Genomic DNA, 4,785 nt, shown 5'->3' on the forward strand with positions numbered 1-4,785 from the left:
ATTCTTGTCTGTAATTTGGTCAAAGCTATGTCTCTTTATGTAGGCTATTAAAAATGTATTTACTAATTTCAAGTAAATACATAAATTCTATTTCCATCTCTTTTAAAAAATAAAATTGTTTGATCTATAAATTGATCCGAGGCATGGATTTTGTGGCTAGCTAGGTCATTGCACATCTGTCTCTTTCTTCCTCTCTCCCTTTCATGATTCTCATAGATAATATGACTGCTCCATAATTATCCTAATTTATTTTGCTTTTATATTTTTGGTTGCATCATTTCACTTTTTGCTCTGCCATTCCCCAAATCATTTACATAGAAGGTATTATTTCATATTTTCTCGTTCCTAGAATAAGCTGCACATGAAGACACCACTGGTCCTCATTTTCAGTCTGTACCTTTCTATATGGAGGAAATCCTTTCCTCTGCTCTCTATCAATTCTCTACTCTCCAGTTAGAATAATTTCGAATAGTAAAAATGGAAAAAGAGAAAAAAAATCATGGTGAAATAACAGATGTAGAATATTCACTGGATTTTTCTGAGCAGTTCAACCAACGTGAACTATTGGGGAATATATGTGCACCTGATTCCCACTGGTACTCAATGTCTCTGCTTAGGCAATTCTGATGAAGACAAGGCACAAGAAGAAAAAGTGAGGAATGATATCATTCGCAGAAAAAATGGAGAAGTATTCAAGCAAATTATTCTATGGGCTGCTGAAAATAATCAGCTTACTACAGTACAGAGACTACTTTCCAAAAAGGCCACTCATGTGAATACTAGGAATGATGATGAATATACCTCTCTTCATCGGGAATCCTACAGTGGACACTTAGATATTATCCATGAGTTGGTGGCTCAAGGCAGATATTCATGCAATAACTGTGAATTGCTGGACATCCCTACACAGTGCTTATATGTGGAATAATACCAGACTGGATTCTTTCTTAGTTCATCATGATGCATATCGCAATGCCCAAACTAAAGTCCTCTTGACCCCCTTGCATCTTGCTGTTTGGACTAGAAATAGCAAAAATATGCTGGATCTCCTACTATTGAATATTATCAAATTATCAAACCAGGTCTGAAGAACTTTGAAGAAACTACATTTGATATTGCCAAAAGGATAAATATGTATCACTACGTTTTTGGAGTTGTGGAAAGCTGTAAAAATTGTTCTCCTAAGTCATAATGGTTTGGTTAAGTTTCTTAAATTTCAAAAATGCCAATCCATCCTTGTGTCCGTACAAAATATTTTCACCATACAAACAGCAGCAATATCTTACTTTAAAAATTCATGGACTCCATGGTATTCTTCAAGTGAATTGCCTGACTTTGATGTCAAAATGTATTCAAGATTTGTTTGCATACATCTATAATGATTTCTGCAGAGTTTGTGGTTTTTAAATCAGAAATCATTTTAACTTATCTGTTGAAATGTGTAGTACAGAAACTAAAGATATTTCTGGTTTTTGTCTGAAAAAAGTATATTTTAATCTAATCTGTATCTTGTTTGTATAATATCCATAATCTATTTCATTCTCTCCTAGATATAATAGTTTGAATTCTACATTGTTTTATAATATATAGGTTCATTTTTAAATGTGTTATTTCAGATAGCATTCCATATAGAAACAGTTTAACATTCCTTTTTTTCCTAGGTCCTTATAGTATGTTATTTCTTTGGAATAAAATGACGATGTTATCTAATTTCAAACGTTTTGTAAAGATTATGCTATGTAAAGGCCTTTCGAAGGTGAGGATTTAATACACTGATGTCAAACTAACTTTTAGTTCAATTAATTACATGTATTTTTGTAATCATTTTTAATAACTGTTTTTCATTTCTTGCATCTGACGAATGAAAAATATGGCATACTTCACAAATTTTCATATCATCCTTGTACAAGTGCCATGTTAATCTCTGTATTGTTGTAATTTGGGTAAACGTGCTGCTGAAGCATGTCATATCCTGTAAATTTACATAGTTAATGATGCAGTCTTTATAAAGGCATATATCCTTGGTTGACTGTTTGTAACCAGGAAAACTTATTGTTCCCAAAATGCTATTGATCTTAATTCTCTAAAATTCTGTGTATATTGGAAAACTTACATTGTTTGGTCGATTGCTCACATTTGCAATTTTTTTTTGTCAATGACTATTTTAAGTCTTTTTCAATTAAATTTGATCATACTTTGAAGACTTTATAGCTAGATCCAAAGGTGATGGCTTTTCAAGTACTTATTTATCAACTGAGTTAGCTTTGTGGAGCTAATGGATTCAAAATAAGCCTTGCTTAAGAGCTACTTCTAAACTTCTGCAGCTTAAAATTTCCTAAATGAGGTCTTACTGGCACAAATGTCTACCTGACCCTTCACTCTTCTTCCATGTAGCAACAGACCAACCAGAATATCTTACCCTGACAGCATAGATTTCCTTTTTGGAACAAAACTAATCTTAGTTAAGAGGGATTATAGAGAAATGAACAGTTAAGACAGAATCGTTTAGACTAGAAGGTATTTTATCAAAATATAATTGTTTGTTATACCTAACATTTTAAAAGTAGCTAAAGCCAAGAAGGTGAAAATAAATTCATATGCATGATTACCTAATGTCCTGGCCTGGCTACCATCCAACCAGGCAGGAATTTACACTACTGCCTTTCTTTCACCAAATATTTTCATAGGTACAAGAGAAGTCTATATGTTTCTCCTTGATATTAGGCCTTAAATTGGTAATGGTTTAATCACAGTGTTTCATCTTGCCTCTAGGCTGTAAATCTACAAATGGTAAAGATTTAGGTCCAACTCTACCAAACACTGAGGTAGAAATAATGGAATAATACTTTAAAACACAGTTGCCTTTGATACCCTAACCACAACAGAACATTGCAAAACATGTGCCTTTTTTATATTATATATAGTTATATATTTTATATTTATATGTGCTGATATTTTATTTCACACAGTGAAGCTTACTAGAATTAATTGATAATTTGACAAATATATATATATTACAATAAATAGATTGGAATATAAATAATTGTGTTTAGAATATATATTAGTATATGGCCGGGCGCTGGTGGCTCACGCCTATAATCCTAGCTACTCAGGATGCTGAGATCTGAGGATCACGGTTCAAAGCCAGCCAGGGCAGGAGAGACCGTGAGACTCCTATGTCCAATAAACCACTAGAAAACCAGAAGTGGCGCTGTAGCTCAAGTGGTAGAGCGCTCGCCTTGAGCTGAATAGCTGAGGGACAGCGCCCAGGCCCAGAGTTCAAGCCCCACGGCCGACCAAAAAAAAAAAGAATATATATTAGTATATGAAAAGTATCAATGCAATGTCTTCGGTATAAACATTGTAAGTGTTCTTGGTCTTCAGAATTCACATTGTTAAAAAAAATTGTTTTCCTCTAATCTATAAGAGAATTTACACTCCTGCTCTGTTTATTATTTTAATTCACTGGTTCCAAAATGTTTTTCTACACATTTCTGAAGCATTCCTACTGATTATACCCAAATTTTGCTGATATGATGTCTAAAACTTATTATTCTTCTGCAGGACACATGGGTCCTAGGATCCCAGGTTTCAGTTATCCCCATCATCAAGTAACAAGGGCAAGACTTCTCACCTAGGCCCATGCAACATGCCAACAGAAAGTAATTGAAAATCCATCTCAATCCTTACGACACTGGAATTAGCAGTAAGCAAATGTGAAATGCAAGGCAACTTAAAATGAAAGATGAGATCACAAAATTTGAAAAAATGTACAGTAATACAAACTTTCAATTTACAAATGACCAGCACATATGAGTGAACAAGATAACAAATGTCACAAATTATTTTTAACACCCCTCTCCTAATAATTACTGAAAGATTTCAGTCCAGCATAAGTAGGCCAAAAAAATAGTTCCTAGAACGATAGATCCATAATTGGTCTACCAAGGCTAGGAAAACTTGACTTACAGATCAAATATAATTCACAAAAACATTAATTGAGAAAATCGTTAATGCTTCAAAATACTGGTAATTCAGTAAACTTGGTTCTGTAGTATAAAAATGTTATCATTCACTAACAAATGATAACCTATATTTAATCTCCTGAAAACAGATTCCTTTTCAAATAATCTTTTAAAATCACATTCACCAAAATAACAGTTGACAAGTCAATGATAATTAGTGACATTACAAACTTTTCAAGATTAGGGTGCAAGTTACAAAAGAGTTGATTTATTTACCCATCACTAATGCGAAACAGGTTCAACCATTCATAAAAGTGTAGAAATAGTACCACCCAACATTTGTGTTGTTCAGTAGGTGCCTTCCAGGAATGTGTTAAATAGATCAACCTCCCATAATTCAAACCCAAACACTAGCTAATAAAGTAAATTTCATCACTTAATAAGGTACATTTTAAAAAGTCACAAATAGTTGCCTTATCATATGTTGTTTTATGTTTTCCCTATCTGTTTAACATACTAAGAAATATGACTTAAAGTCATGAATATGGGTACTCATCAGAGATGTGACAAACATAAAATCTGTCTTGTTTCTATCATATTCCTCTATAGTAGTAAATCGTAGTTTTCTTCTTTTCCCAAAACTTATAGGTAGTAGAAAATATTATCCCATGTAAAATAAAATAATCACAAGCCCTATTACAACGCCGTTTATAAAATTTGTTAGTTAGGAATATATTCTAAGCCATTTTTAATCTTTCTTGTTGACTAAAGATTAATCTTCCAAATGGATGAGAATAAAATCATGTCTAGGGGCTTCACG

At 32.9% G+C, this 4,785-nt stretch overlaps 1 pseudogene; it reads right to left on the reverse strand.

Annotated features, from left to right (window-relative positions):
* Positions 1-1,864: 1,864 nt before the first annotated feature.
* LOC122119048 lies at positions 1,865-1,964 on the reverse strand (annotated as a pseudogene).
* Positions 1,965-4,785: the final 2,821 nt, after the last annotated feature.

Source organism: Dipodomys spectabilis, unplaced genomic scaffold (assembly GCF_019054845.1).
Source record: "Dipodomys spectabilis isolate Male_0828 unplaced genomic scaffold, ASM1905484v1 ptg000161l, whole genome shotgun sequence".
NCBI classification, from domain to species: domain Eukaryota; kingdom Metazoa; phylum Chordata; class Mammalia; order Rodentia; family Heteromyidae; genus Dipodomys; species Dipodomys spectabilis.